The sequence below is a fragment of the Chlamydotis macqueenii genome, chromosome 6 (genome assembly GCF_036417535.1).
Source record: "Chlamydotis macqueenii isolate bChlMac1 chromosome 6, bChlMac1.mat, whole genome shotgun sequence".
NCBI lineage: Eukaryota > Metazoa > Chordata > Aves > Otidiformes > Otididae > Chlamydotis > Chlamydotis macqueenii.
In genome coordinates this window covers 771,260-787,327 of record NC_141561.1, presented here as the reverse complement: position 1 = coordinate 787,327, position 16,068 = coordinate 771,260, and the positions used below count along the sequence as shown (strand labels likewise).

The 16,068-nt window shown below is 52.2% G+C and overlaps 1 long non-coding RNA gene across 1 annotated transcript; it reads left to right on the top strand.

Moving 5' to 3' along the window:
- The first annotated feature begins 3,042 nt into the window (after positions 1-3,042).
- LOC147600151 (uncharacterized) lies at positions 3,043-15,681 on the top strand. The gene is made up of 3 exons (XR_015258875.1): positions 3,043-3,168; positions 14,755-14,980; positions 15,507-15,681. It is a non-coding gene; the product is annotated as an uncharacterized LOC147600151 (long non-coding RNA).
- The last annotated feature ends 387 nt before the right edge of the window (positions 15,682-16,068 follow it).

The window sequence follows — 16,068 nt, the reverse complement described above, 5'->3', positions numbered from 1 at the left end:
GACCCCGTGTCCCGGAGCTCCGCTCTCACCTCACAGCACCGCAGCTTTCGGGGTCTGAACCGCAGGGACCGTAAAACCAGCCCCAAAACGGACTACTGCTCCTCCGCGGCTTTGGGGGAGTTTGGGGTTTGGTTTTTTTTGTTGTTGTTGTTGTTGGTTGGAGAGGGTTTTTTTGGCAAATACCTGTTAGGGGGTTTTGGCATCATGCCCTTGGTTGCTTCATCAGGCTATGCCAAATTCTCCCCCTCCATCACAATTCTGATCCGATTTCAGCGTTTCCCCTCGGTACAATCTATTCGGTATCGAGACCCTCACACCGCCCCCCCCCAGGCACAGCCCCCCGCCTTGACAGACCACATCCCGGCAGCTCCCGTACCGCGGCAGCACTTGGGGGGTCATTACAGCAACCAGACATCATCGAGGCTGTGCTGAAAGCGCTGGTGGAGCAGACGCCCCAGTCTCGATCCTCTTTAGGAAGGGGCTGCACGCGCTCCGCTTCTCTGTTTTAAAGCAAAAATACTAGCGAGATCTGTTTCCCACACGTTGTTAGGTGCATCTCTAGATTTGTATTACTGCCATGAAATACGTTATTATTAATATTATGACATCTCCATTAAGTCTTTTAGACTTCACTAGACAGGAACTCCTAGCAGTGATAAACTATTCAAAAAAACCCTGGAAAACAGCGACATTTGTCAGATCAGCCTTTTGCAGCCTACCTTGTTCTACCTGGTATTTCCAAACACGCTGCAGAGGCTCTGTAATTGTATCAAAAAGCCTGGGGAAAAAGAAGAAAAAAAAAAAAAAAAGAAAGTCATCACCATCTGTTGATTTCATTCATGTAATTTTGCTTTGGTGCTTATCCAGGGTTACAGCAGTGCCCATATTCCCCAGGTCTTTACCAGCTCCTAATCCCAGATGTGTCCGTGCCACAGGATCAGAGCCAAGCCTCCCCCCGGCTCGCTCGCCCGGCCGCTTCCACCCACCAGCTGAGCCCACGTCCTTCCGAATGCCTTCTCCGAGGCAATTGTCATTAAGGAGCTTCAGCGAGGTCCTGGGATCTGGGAACTCGGTGCGTTCCAATGCTTTGCTGCTAACGCTAGAAAAGAATACGTTTAATTCAGAGTCTGATGCTGTGGAACGGAGACCCAAACAACCTGCCCGAGAACCTGCCCACAGTCAACGCTAAGGGCACGGGCATGCCAATGCTCCCGCTCCTCCCTGCGCCCGGGCAGCCGTGCCCGCCGGGATGCAGAGCCTGGGGCCCATCCCGCGCAGCCCCCAGCCCCCCCGGGCCGCAGGGACCTGCCGGCTCCTCTCCTCCACATCCCACCCGTGCTCAGCCCGAAGGGCTGCCAGCTCAGAGATCCAACTTGCAACCCAGTCACCAAATTCAGCACAGTTTGTTTCAGTGTTGTAGGTTTGTTCCATGGATTTTTATGTGTTTATCTGAACAAATGTACTCAAATTAATATTACTCAATCTCTGTGCTTCTGCACGATTACTCTTTCACAAGCAATATCTTTTGACTACATGCTTTTAGCAAGAAAATGAATTAACCTGTACCAAGATACAGCAAAGATGAAATCCAAATGCTCTAGGAATAAGTAGCCGTTAAGTAAGACAAAAAACTGGTGCTCGTCTAGGATTATTTTTTTAATTGTCATCCAAATATATCCAGGGAAATCACTCAGGGCTTCCACATCACCCTATCGTCAGGTAAATGCAATGGGAATTACATCTTATTGCAGCCGAGTCCGAGGTGTTGGCTATGTCACAGCAAACGCTACAGCTGCGTGTAGTGTCACAGACCGCAGCGCTCTGCCTACCTGGCTGCTTTAGAAATAACCGACAGTGGTTAGAAATTACATGCCAAGATCTAATTTAAAAAAAATGCAGATTTGGATGTCAAAGCAATAAAGTAATAGAGGAAAAATTTGCAGCTGCTTCCCTTCTGAAAGCGCAGAGGCAGGAGCTGCTCCCTGGCTAGGGCTTGCCCAGCGCCCACCAAGCCAATTACCACTTCCGTGCAGATCCCAGCTTACCTGGGAATGCCAGGAGAGAGCCTCAGAATCCTCACCACCACCAAGCTCCTGCGCATCTGTCTGCCAAAATGAGCTAAACCTAACACTGTTCTTGGCAAACCCATGTTTTCTTTCTGTCCTTTTGAAGGCTTAAAAATAATTTACCTTATTTGCTCAGTGCTGCTAGAAAGTGTAGATACTTCTCATCCAGACTCCTCTCCGGTTCCTAGCATGTAATTACTGCTTCCGCTTTTTCGTTTGAACGAAGACATAGATTATGAATTATGTAATCAGTTAAGGTTCTTCTTCAGCTTAAAAAGAACAACTGTAGAACGCATTTGCTCACACTTTGCAGAGCTGATGAAGAGAACAGCATCTCCTGTGCTTGTGGAGAACAAGGATCAAAGTTTATAGCCAGAAGTCTGCAGCACACACACCTGCAAAATACAGTTCTTAAAACATCCATTCTGGTTTTGAATAACCGTTGCTGCTAAAATAACGGTTAGCTATTTGTTTAAATAGCATCCCCAAATGTACTTTTTATTTCATTACATAAATAAAAGGGAAAGGCTTTTGCTGGGCCATTTTCCATTTTCATTAGCAGATGTTAGGGGGTACAGCAGGAAGAATATTCAATATTTTCTCCCTTCCAGTACAACTGGGGCAGGGGCTAGTGGTGTCCTGTCCACCCTTTCTCTCCATGTAGCTCTACCCACCTCACAGCCTTTGGAAAACCTCCTCTGCAAACTTACTTCCGCGCGGGTGCCGGAGCCAAGCTCATCTTTTCCCTAGCGAAGGGAACTTTGCAGTTGGTACCTGGCTGATGAAATCGATAAAAGCACATACGCGCAGCGTGGCCAGGGGAACTGTGGCGATAACTTCAGTGACACATCTCAGCGTGACGCCGGCACTGCTGCCGCACGAGCTCGCCGCGTTTGGAAGGCCGCCCGACCGCCCGCTGATGCTCTGGCGCGCAGCAGGTGGTTCACCAGACCCCTGCTCTTCCAGAGCAGCGCGGCTCGCCTCAGCAGTGCGCTGGATGCCCCGGCAGCACCGCTCGCAGCCCCGGGAGCAGCGTTAGAGGAGGTGACGGAACCGCATCAAAGCTCAAAGCCCAAGACCAAACCAGAGATGGGGCAAACGGGTAAGTTCAGCTGTGGGTGTAGCCCCCGAATCGTACGGAGGTCCTGGGCGCCGCTGGCCTCGGCTGGGATGGATGCCCATCACCGCCACCCTCTCCTTCTGCTTTTCCCGCTGCTAGCAGTCTGGGTTGCTCGCCCGCGGCACACAACGGTGGAGCCATGCTCCGTGTTCTCATCAGCGATGCCAAAACCAAGCTCCGTTTGTCCTAATTAGTTCTTCCTTAGTGTACCGTGCTTTTTATTAAGTGGTATTTGTGAACGTTCATGTTTTCCAGTTCAATTTTCAGAAAGGCAAAGTGCCTGACCTCACGTTGAAGTCAGCGGGAGCTGAGGTTATAAATAGCGAAAAACACTTGTCTCGTATGTACCAGCTGCAACAAGTGGCATAAATTCGTACTGGGCATGCTTCTGTCAGAGACTGGGCATGGTTAACTCTCGCGCTGCCAGCACACAAATACGGAGCAGCTACTACATCATCTAAATACCGAACGCAGAACCATCGTTTTCATTTGAAATGTCATGAAGATGTCAGTCTGTCATTTTCTGTTCCTGCCCCGCCATACCCAGTATAAGAGGTTTGTAGCTGCATTTACATTATTCCTTGAATAATACAGATACTGAGGTTTTTTCCAAGCGCTATTTTGTCCTACATCCTGGTTTTGGGTTGGGGTTAGGTTTTTTAAGCATCTCTTTTCCCTCTCACATCCACTATCGTGATTGCATTTTTTCCTGAGAATCCAGACACTGAAGTGATGAAGCACTCCCAGAGCAAGCCTGCCGTTTTAATTACGTATTGCAGCAACCTTAATCCCTTCCTTCCACTCCTCCTTTCCCACCATCCCTAATGACATCCCTGCACGAGTTTATCTGTACTCGTTGATACCAAGAGGCGTCTTGTAGTGAAACAGATCAAATGCTACCTAATAACAAGTAATGTTATTAGATCGAAGTCTCATCAAATCTTTACTTCTTCCGAAAAATGAGGGCTGCTCTAGAATAAATTTTCAAGCAAACACATATATAATGAGCACCCTAGAAACTCATAAAGGATAAAATAATTTTTATAACTATTATTATTATATGTAAGTTATTTGCAACCAGTCAGTGGGTTTGGCTATCACACATCACGGAGATACGGGGATGAAGAGGTTTATGCCTGCGGATTTCTGGTACATTACTCAGCTGCCAAGTTCTCCAGGACTTCCCCTTTACACAGCTGGTGGCAACCTCTGCCGGTAACTTTATTCCTTGTCTGGACCAAAGCCAACCAAAAACGTCAGGCTGAGACGGTGGGCGGGGATCACAAGTTTGTGTCCCAGCCGTATCAGCGAAACGGGACAGTTCCATGGTTTAGAACTGATGAGGAGCACCTGACTAACTCCGGATCGCACGGCTGTGAACCCCAGGAGTCAGTTTAAACCCAGAATCTCCACTCTCACCGAGTGCCCTGCTCAGGGAGGAGGGCTTGCGCAGCGATTTGGGGTGCGGGGTGCCGAGCGATGCTCTACCATTGCCTAGTGCTGGTTTTTACACCCCATCCGCTTTTGTCCTCGGTTGCAATATTCCCTTTGTATTCAGGCTGCAAAGGACCTCTCAGTTCGTACCCCTGGACGCTTGCCGTACAGAGCGGCCAGCCTAGATGGAAATACACGGGACTGTCTGCCCTCGGCAAAGGCAATCACACCAGGGCAGGCCTGCCACCGCAGCAACAGCAGCTGCTGCCCATTACGATGCAATGGGACAGCAGAGCCAGAGGAAGAACTCTGTGCGTGCAGACGCAGTGTCCTGACCTCAGAAATCCCGTCCCTAACCAGGATAATCCTGTCCTCCCAGTTACGTCGTGGGGGACCGCACACAGGACACAATTCTTGAGCAGCACAAGCTTGCTCCAATTCGAAGAAGATTAATGGAAACTGGCCCCCTCCAGGCTTCCTATTTTCTATGGCAGTCCTCACCTGAACTTTTTTTTCCTTTCCCCTAGCAATCTTCTATCCCCAGTTCAATATAACATTTTCAGGCTGAGGAGATTCACAGAAAGCCATCTCTCACACGAATGTACTCATTTCAGAACATTTTCATCTTCACGTCATGACCTGGATGGGCAGATTTGCAGCAGGAGCAGCAGACACAGGTAGATGACAATAAACCCAAAATAATTTTGAGAAGGAAGTGCTCGTGTAAGAAATCCTACTTACAGTAAAACGGGAACTTTTTGGCCTGCAAACAATATTAAAAAAAAAAAACAAACCAAAAAACAACACAACAAACAAAACCCACGTGAATAGCCCAGACACAGCCCCACCAGCACTCCCCAAAGGACAGAAGTGCACCCCGCGATGCCACCCGCTACGCGCTGCCCTGCGCCGGGTGGGACGGAACAGCGTGGGGGTGTCACTGCCGGGGGAGAAGCCCCTTCCCTGCCCCTGCCCGTGTTCCTCCTCGCCCAGAGCCTGCCGAAGGCGAGGGCAGCGCGGCGTCTCCCTCCCAAGGGCCTCAGCTCGGGGAGCTCAGGCAGCGGGGTTATTGCTAACTACAGTCAAGGATGCAAAAAGATGGAACTCATGACAAAGAAAATCGTTTGCTAGAAATTGTATTTCCTCATCTATCCTGATACCAACTCTGTTCCAAGGTAACAGCTGTAACATCAGTGCCGAGGAACCCTGCACGAGGCGGTACATGATTTAATACACTGCTGACAAATCACATGGAAAAACTTACTAAAACACTGGATTGATGGAGAGATAATGGCAAACCAAGCAATTTTTCTTTTTTCAGCTGGAGTTATGATGGAACGCTGATGTTGCATTAAGGCAAAAAAGTTCTGGTGAAATAATATATACTTAAAACCTAGTTTTGCTAAAGCTGACAGCAAAAACTCCACCCAAACTGAAGAGAATTGATCCATCTGAACGCAGCGTCCACCAGTTTAAACAAGTAGGAATAAAGGTTGCATCTATCCAACCCCCACCAAGAGACTGGATTACAGTGTACATGTTATTCTACACAATTTTTATATATATATACGTAGTTTGAAAACTCTGGTTTTATTCATATCGTGTGCATAGGGAGTGAAGAAACACCACGACAAAACTGATGCACACCTGCAATTAGTGCAGCTCGTCCTCAGGGCACAGCGACCACCACATCGTCAAAGGCTGGGTGCACCCAGCCAGCGTTCAGGGACTGAAGCGGAGATGGCTTCATTTCAGGAGAGATCTGCCCAGCTGAGGAGAAGATGCCAGACATCCAATAACCGGGAAACAGCTGGCATTTCTAGCCCCAGTGAGATGCCTTGCCTGGGAGAGCTGGCCTAATCCTCTGGCAGGTACAACACCAAGGAGAACCCAGGGTGGGAACGTCCTCTCTAAAGCTGGGGACAGGCACGAGCCCACCCTGCTGTTACGGACAACGTGTGTTCTGTGGCTTGGAACAAAGGTCTCACCAGTTACAGACCAGTTTAAACACCACTCATTTCCAGCTTGGAGACACGAGCCATCTATGTGTGTAAAAGAATCCTCGCAGGGCAACGGACTGAGGCTGAACCACCACGACTGCAGCCTGGTCCGTGCAAAGCAACGCTGCAGATCCCTGCGCGCCGGAGCCGGGGCGTTTGATCCGGGAGCTCAGCACGTATCTGTCGGAAACGTTAAGGCTTCTTGGCACAAACCAGCCCACATCGCTTAGAACATGGATGGCGGCAGTCTGAGGAGTTTTCCCGTTTCCCGCCTCGTTTATATTTGTATTTATGGAAGTGAAAGCAGAACGTCAGAACGCTAACCACGCTGCTCATCACACCTATCCGGCCAGACGCGCTCTCCAGCTTTTCCACGCGCCCCACAGCCACGCTGTCCGTGTCCATTTTAACCACGGCCCCTTCCATGATCCAATACTGATACTGCTGCGCGTCTGCAAAACACTTGAGGCCTTGTGTTTCCATCCAGGCCATTAAAAAATAATTGTCTGGGCACTTCATACGCTATTATATTCTGTAGCATATGATGTCCACAAAATCTGGAACAACGCATTTCAAATTGTCTGTTGGGTCTTAACCTCCTCCTTCAGTAGGTTTCATGTAAATAAATATCCTTATAACTATTACTGATACAGAATTACAAGCTGCTCACATCATAAAATTGTTCTGAAACAAGTTTCAAACCAAAACCGCCACTCCAAACCACAGAGCCCATTCGTATTCTCTCAGCCCTTCTCTCCACTTCGTTCTCTGTATTTATTTGCCCCCAGCCCCCAACCTGAGCCGCTGCTCAGACGTACCCAAGGTGACTCCGGAACGTAATAAATCCCATCGCTAGAGCAGCAGCACCCGCGCGCAATGCCTCTTCGCAAGGCTCACGCCCTGAACATTGGCCTTGTCTCGGCTTTCAAAGATCAGCAGCATTGCCTGACTCCACAGCTGTGAATTTGGTGAACTGTTCGGGACGCAACAAAAGCAGAAAATACAACCGCCCGCATTCAAATTGAACCTCTGTAATTTAAGAGCAGAATTCTCTACGTTTGTGTTTATTAGGAAGTGAGAACGAAACACAGCCAGCACTGTCCCACCTCACCAGCCAGGGCTCGTGCAGGTGCCAGGAGCATCTCCTGCCGCAGACACCCGAGCTGCGGCGGGAACCGGGGCTGGCGGGGCGCCGGCTGGACCTGCCCGGCGCTCGGGGAGCCGCCGAGCAGCACGAGTACGGGCAGAGACCGGGGAGGCCAGCGACCCACCTCTCCCTGTGCTTCTGAAGCATTCCGTGACTTGCAGGTTCGGGCCCCGGTTATCCATGATCAATAACCTTCCACTCTTCGTCCCTAATCCTCATCGGGCCTTTGGCACACCAAATGGCAGGGGAAGCAAAGGAACAACAACGCAAGGGATGAAGGAAAAAGCCCCACCACGTTGCGAGGCTCATGCACATGCAAACGTACTCCCAAGTTAATGTCTGCATGGCATGGTTCATAGCGGGACAGAAATAGCTCATCCTGGGGACTGAAGTGTTTGGAAATGGGTAACACCACAAAAACGTTTGCCAACTGGAAGTACTTCTAGGGTTGGCTGGAAAACAAGAATTTTGTTTTGTAATTTGTTTTGCTCCACATCAGGACACAACTAAGACTCATCGAAATTTTGTGCAAGCGAAACAAAACGACGTATGCAGGCATCCCAGAACGGCCAGCAGGTCAGTGGTCACCACCTACCTCGGTCCTCTGCGTCCCAGGTCGGCGTCCTCGCTACGGAGCTGTCTTGCACTTGTCTGTCTCCCACTTTGTCCATCCAGAAACGCTACGAAACCTTCAAAAACTGCCATCAGAATGACAGATTTCTGCAAAAACATTACATTGCTGACCATGGCAATTAGAAAAATGGTAAAAAAAATTCCCAAGCTGTTCCAAGAACGATTTTACAATTCTTTATTCACGCCCCCACCCCCAAACGCTGCCTTCTGCAGCTCTGAAATCCATTAAACAGTAGCCCATAAATCTGCTGAAAAGTTCATATTCATCTCAGCGGGTGCCTTTTTGATGAGGAGAGCAATAACGGAACTTCTCGGAACATTTTAGCTTCATTCAGACATGAGGCGTCCGAGGAGTGAGCATTAGTGTAATTAAAAAGTGAATTCTCTACCGGGGCTGCCCCCTCAGTGCCTCACCTCTGTTCCCGGGGTGATGGCAGCGTCCTCCTCTCTCGCCACCCCTCCACTGACGGTGCCACCTCCTCCTCACCCGCTCCTGCCCTCCTCCTCCTCGCAACGCTGCCGGTGCCGAGACAGCGGTCGCTGCAGGGGAGATGGCGGCAGAGCCCGGCAGGCAGAGCCCACGCGGGATGAAGCCGCCGAGACGGGCGCTCGGCCCCGGCTCCTCTTTGCTGCCCTCCACGGCGTTAAGTACGGAGCAAGGCCAAGCCAGCGCTCCGCTCGCGCCTGACCCGACGCAGGAAGGGCTCGGCCTTCGTCCGCCCGTCACCAGCGAACAGCACAGGCGGAGGGACCACTGCTCGGAGCGGGACGATTGCTGGAGACATTCCTGAAGCGGTGTCCTCACCACGCATCTCTACGCTGGTGCGGACCAGGAGAAAAGGAACGGCCCAGAGCCCCTTCCCCAAAGGTTTCCATTTTAATTCATGATTCTTAAAAAACAGAGCAGACGACGTGAAGAATAACAAACTCTGAAGTTTCTCAGGCAATTTTTAAAAAAGCCGCTTGCAGAGGAAACACTGTTTGAGATTACCTCATTCCAGTGAGTAATTAGAAATGGTAAAATACAATTATCTTCCTTTTCCGTGCTGTTATCAATGTTCTTCCTCCTAACGAAGCTGGATGGTCCCGTATTTTAAATTCACACAGAATCTCACTACAAGAGACCTGGCATGGGAAGTTTGCCACAGTTCTCCGCTTGCTCCCGACGTGAGCTGACGCTCAACCATTTGAGCTCCAGCCAGGGGCCGACCCGCTGCTCTACAGCGGGCGTTACACCGTCCACAGCCTGAACTCCTGTCGGGGAACACAGCAGTTTGTGTTCCACACTTCTTACCCAGCTCAGGTGTATGACCAACGTTCAGCTGTTTTTAACTCCACACAGGAACCAACCAAACAAGGGTACGTGGGCAGACAAAAGGCACTATTTCTCCCTCCTGATTTTGCAATTTCTCTGTACACCGAATTACAGCGAGCTTCTGCTTGCTACCGGTTCTGCTGTTCTTGTGAACTGCCCTTTAGACCTCCCAGTTTCCTCCTGTTTATCACTTATGTTAGAGATATTCTCTTGATTTGCGGCAGACAACATCATGTGATAGTTATTTTTGCAAATTTTAGAATAGAATTCCTGGCTAGCATCCGGCAGTCACTATCTCCCCACCACCTCTGGCAGGTACCGCATTTTAAGGCTCCAGGTTTTCCAGGAGAACGTTCCAAGAATGGAAAGAGATCCGCTCCTTGAATCTGAAGTATTCATGACATTTGGGGCAGGGAGTTTCTGGGTGGTGAAAAATTCAGAAGACTGCTGCAGAGACCTACAACTTCCTTAAACCTAGTTAGCAGCAGCCATTGGCTTCAGTGAAGCGTGTCGTGATCTTTCAAGATGCAAACAACAAGCTGCCTGCAGGTTTCAGCGTCTCCTGATGAAAAGTCCCTCGTCCAGCCAAGTCCGATTTCCACCCAGCACGGCTCTCCCCAGCTGCGCACAACGGGAAAACGAGCCGTTCCAGAGACGAGGGGAAGGTGGGCACGGCCCGAGGCGCTGCCCTGGAGAAGATCGGTCCCTCTGCATGGACAACTCCTGGGACACGCGAGGGAGGAATGGACACCGAGGGGCAGGCTGGGAACGCAGAGACGGAAACAGGGGCAGGTGGGGCTCCAGCGCACCCACGGCCAGCCCGGGCCGGGAAGGGGCTGCGGAGGGGAGTGGGGCAGGACGGGCCTTGCGCAGCTCTGCAAAGGGCGCGAGGTGCCCACCCCAGCTGTCAGCCCACAGGAGCGTCACAGCCCCCGGCTGCCGCACGCGAGGCCCAGGGAAACCGCGGGAGCGGGGAAGGCACCGGCACGCTTCCATGGCAGCGCCTCCAGCTGTGGCGAAGCGCCCCGCTGCCCGCCCCACAGACCGGCCCCATGGCCTCTCCAGCGCCCAGCTGGAGCTCAGCGCTCCGACAGCATGCCGGCTTATGAAATAAGTATGGGAACACCTGGGAAGGGCACACAGGCTGGCCTCCGCGGGTACGAACACGCAGAGCACTCCGCGTGGCATCCCAGTGCCGCAGACACCCAAATAACCACTTCCATCGAGAAGTCCTGGGGCCGCTCACATTCACCCCGAGCCAACACGCGCAGCGAAGCTCCCGGGGCTGTGTACGCAAACAGCGGGACCAAAGGCACACCCGCACACCGACCCGGCAGCGGCACGGCCGCCGGAGGCCCCACGCCCCGGCGAGTGTCGCAGCAATTTAAACAGCTCTTGCTGCAGTTACGTGATTAGAGAAACACGGAAAACCGGTGAAGTCCTCAAGTGATTGCCAGGGTTAGATTTGATTTTTCACTTCTACGCTGACAAGAGATGAAAATTGCAGCAGCCTTACTGCACTAAGGCACCCTGCTATCCTTAAATCAGCAGCACGAAGCGCGGCATTAATTTCGGCACTGCCCGAGAGCGGTGCAGTGTGTAACCAGTGCGCTCTGCCTTCTCCTTCCTGAAGTCCTGCCTCACCACAGCTCACCAGGTCGGGGGGGCTCGCTCCTATAGGCTGTGAAAGCCACTGAAAAAGAAAAAAAAATTTAAAGCTCTCCAAGATGCCTACGGGAAGAAGAAAAATACAGGTGTTGAATGCAGCATCAGTCTTCAGTTTTCTGAAAGGAACAGATTTTAGCATAGTGACAAACAGAGCTGCTAGAACTGCTGCCAGTACCTGAATACCGTTGGGTTTAGGGGTTCAGGACCCTGTGACAGCAAAACCCTCAGCTGTGCACAGGAAAAGGTGGCCAGCGTTTTGGAGGGGACTGCTGTTGGAAATACAAGTTAGTAACTACTGATGTTTGGTAATTTTTAAAATCCACCTCCCATCACCTGCAAATCAGCTGCTTCATCGCTCGTGCAGCTCCCGGAGATGAAAACCCCAGTACAAAACCCACAGCACGTTCAAAGCATGTGCCGAAGCCCCACCAACGGGTGACCACCCGGCAGGGAGGGGGACAGAGTGGCTTTTTCGGTCAGCGGCTGCCGTGGACCCTTCCCCGCTCTCTGTCTGGGGGCGCCGCTCGTCCCGCACCCCACGGCGAGCGCTCGGTCGCGTCCCCCGGGGCAGAGCAGCGGCCTCCCTCTGCCTCCCGTCTGGTGTGACCCTGCCTCGCACCGGGGCAGGGGGAAAACACAGCCCCCGGGGCTGCGCAGCACTGCCTACCCGCTCACGGAGACAAGGGAGGAGCGTTCTGGTCGAGGGCAGGCAGAGCTGTTCATCGGGTCTGGCAGCGCAGAGCCCCGAGAAGCTACACTGGCCCGGAGGACAGGACCCGTGCAGCAGCTCTCGTGCTGCTCTGCGCCCCAGGTTTAGAGACGTTGCCAGGACAAACTCCAGTACACACAGCGCAACACCCGGCAGTGACTGTGGTGGAAAGGGGCATGCTTTTTTTTTTAAAAAAAAAAAAGAAAAAAAAGAAAAATCACCCAAACCATAATCCCCCCAAGTCTGACATCCGGCAGGCAGCGGTGCACCGCGTTGCAGGCCAGCATCCCCAAGAGGACTGCGTTCCTGCCCCTCCGAGCACTCCAGCTGGTACAGACCAGGTTGGCCCAGTGAGCAGGCGTCCCAAACCCCCGAAGATCCCCTTCTGCAGGCTTCACGCGGCTCTCCAGCACACAGGATCCGAAGGCAGCGAAACAAGTCCATAACCAGTGGAAACCGCACCTTTCACAGCGAAGGTCCCAGCTTCTCCTCAGGTACCAGAGGTCCCTCCCGCAGCCTCTCCTCCACCGTAACAGGCCAAGACTGACGCGACCGCGGACAGCTGCGCTCTGCTGTTCCTGGTAGGCCTCGGCTGGTGTCTTGGCATGGTTTCCTGGTTCAGGCACTAGAAGTGTGGTGGCTTTTTTATTTTTTCTTCAAACTGAGCATAAAGAAAATGTGCTACTCCCAGGTGAGAGCATCTCTCACAGTACATCATCAACTCTACATCTGATAAAACGCTTACCTTCCACACACAAACCTCAGCTCTAAAATGTGAAATGTATCCTGTGATGAGAAAGCTTTAACTTCTCTCTGTATAAAGGGAACAGCACCTCTCACGTCTTTGCTTCCCTTCTCCAACGCCAGCCACTACCGCAAGGCTGGTCTTTTTGCAGAGCAGGTATTTTGCCCTGCAGGGAAAAGGATTCCCTCTTGTCCCTCCCTGCTAGAATAGGGTAGTCCAGGTAAGTACAATTCCGGAAGGCTTGATACAGATTTTTCACGTAAACGTCCAGCCCAGGAGCCCCACAAGGAGAGTTACAGACAAGCGGGGGGAAGCCTGCAGTGACTTCGCTACGGTGACACTAACACATTGCTGGCCATGGGCTGCTCCAGGTGTCCCAGGACACTTGCCAAAGCACAACATATTCGTAACCAAGAATGAACAAGCCTTCTGCTTATGAAACCAGAAATCCAAACAAAAAGCAGCCCCCATCTCCTCCAGCCCCAGAGCCTGCCTCTCCTTGCCTAGCCCCCCTCCTGTAACTGGCAGGTCACACCGATCAGCAGGACAGCTGAGGCACAGACAGCTGCTCAGGCACAGACCCATCGTTTTATTTCTCTTTCACACGCAGGGCCTCTGACACACGGCCAGGCACTGCTCAGGTGACAGCACCCCAGCCCACAGTGGCTGCGTGCAGCGCAAACCTGCCAGCCGCACGAATCGCTCAGCCTCAGCTGGGGAACCGCTCCTGCCATCTCCATAGCAATAAACGCAGCGACACCCTTACAGCAGCAGATTATACATAAGCGTTCCAAATCCCTTTAGAAGATTAGATTTTCTGGGGGTACTAGCGGAACATCAACTGACAAACACGCAGGAAAAACAGCGTGGGCGGCAGGAGCGTTACCTTCACGTACATCCCTGGGAACTCTCCCCCACTGCCCAAGCCTCAACACCGCCGCGGGAAAGGCAGCGACAAGTTTTCTCCTGTGACTGTCCAGACCCCTGAAAATGGGGTTCAGACAGACAGACCACAGCCAACCCTTCACCGGCTGTCACGGGGTTTTCCCTCCTCTGCTCCCAGGTGCAGCTCGCTCCCGTTCTCAGGAGGACTGTGCAGAACGCTGCTACTTCTCCTGGGTTTTGGAAGCAGGGACCCTGACTATCCCCAGCAGCAATTACACATTGGAAGAGCGCAGTGCTGAATGACTTATCTCAGAGCGAAGGGATAAGAAATTGCTAAGAAATTACTTCTTTGATTATTTTTCCACTCATTTTCCTTGATTCAAGATGCTCAAATAGTCATTGAATTAAAAAAAAAAAAAGAATAGTTAACACTTCAAACAGTTCAGTCAAAGCCTGGACCAAAAATACTTCATTAGCAGAACACAAATATGAGTTTTGTTTAAAATAATCCCCAGGTGTTCTGAAATGCAGAGGAAGCTACTAGCAGCAGCAGCAGCGAGAATGGCCTCGCCCAGCACACCAGTGAGCGCCCAGCAGTCCTAGCACTGGGCAGACGTTTTCACCCTGCCAGCAGCTTCCCTGGATAATCCTCTTCACCTAACACAGGATAACCGGGACACCACCGGGGCGTTTGTACACTTTGTTTTTATCCTTTAGCTGCTCACCCCCACTTTACAGCCAGGGAGAGCCAAGGCTCCAGTTTTAACTCATCCTGAAGTTCCTCAGCCCAGCCTGTATCCATAGCCGAAGGGGCCAGTGTTCCCAGAGCCCGACGGATGAGCCTCAGGGGAACTGTGCGCTCCCCTCCCGCGGGCCCCGCGCCCTGCAGCACCCCAACTCGCCCTAGCACAGCTAACGGACCTGTACCCGTGCTGCGGTTAGGAAATCCAGATCTTCAGAGACAGCAGAATAAACCGCTACAGAGTACATGGAGCTGCTTCCATCCTGAAGTCACGTCGTTGTTCCACACAGACGCTGCTTTTCCGAAGATCCTGCAGCGCAAAGGGATGGAGCGAGCGTTCCACACGACCACCTTCCCTAACACCCAGTAAGCTGCTGTGGCTCAGTATGTGAGCGTTCCAGAAAGCACCACGAGTTTAGCCCGCACGGCCAGAACTGGTACTAACGACCAGCAGGACAGATTGTCTGTCTCCTCCAAGACCTGTGCTGGAAATTGCTGGAGATGTGAAAACGCAAAGTAAGGACCAAACCAGCCGCTTAAACCCGCACTGCACGCAACCTTCACCTCGGGCTCTGTCCCTGGCCCTCTGCAGAGCCACCTCCCCCTTGTCCTCATCTCCCAGCACGGCAGCAGCCCACGACCTCCGCAGCCGGCTGCCTCACCTTCCATTGTCGGTTTTACACACCGACGCCTCCTCCATCACAAACACACGTGGAAAACGTGTGTGTGCACGCCAGGCACGCAGAACCAGAGCTTCAGGCACCACCCTGTACCAGAAAGCCATCGCTAACCCAGCTCCTGTTTCGCAGTACCTGTCAGCGGTCACCCCCTTCACACAGCACGCTCAGCCCCACGGCCCGACCCACGCCAGCCCCCGCTGCAGTACCGGCGCTCCCGCGCCGCGGCTCTCTAACAGCACGCGTCACACACACGCCCGTTTAAAGCAAACCAGAATGCATTCAGGTAACTGAGCCTTTGACTTCCTATTGAAAACTAACAATACAAACCTAATCAGATCCCACTTCTCCTGTGTTTCTTGCAGCACTGGATCTGATCAGGTTCTCAGCAAGCATAATTACGAGACCCGGCAACCGGCACCAACCCAGCCTGCCCCGCAGAGCTATGGCACCACGCCGTCTCCGCCCCACGCAGTGCCTACCCTGCAAACTCGGCCGTTATCTCTCCACCGGAAGTGTAGGAACGGAAAGCCACGCCACTTGGCCGGAGCAGGACAAGGAGAACCGGGGATGAGAAGGACAAATTACAGAGAAATAGGAGAGCAGAATCTAGCGGGCTTAAAGCACAGAAGGGAACTCCAGAGAAATTTTTTAACCCAGAGAGGAAACATGTCCGAAGGACTAATTATTATCCAGGCCCTTAGATTACCTGGAGGAGTTCAAGCCCCCGAATAAAGGAGTTTTATTCCAAGGAGGAAAGGGCACTGCCACTTCCTAGTTATCTCCCCCTCGGCGTAACAAACACGACGAGAGCATCATGGGCTACAGGCAGAGAAACCAGCGCCGCCCTGCGCTCCTCACTGAGCGTACGCCGGGAGACACCCGCCGCTGCAGCGGCACGCCTCTGTACCTAACGGGCAGTAAGAG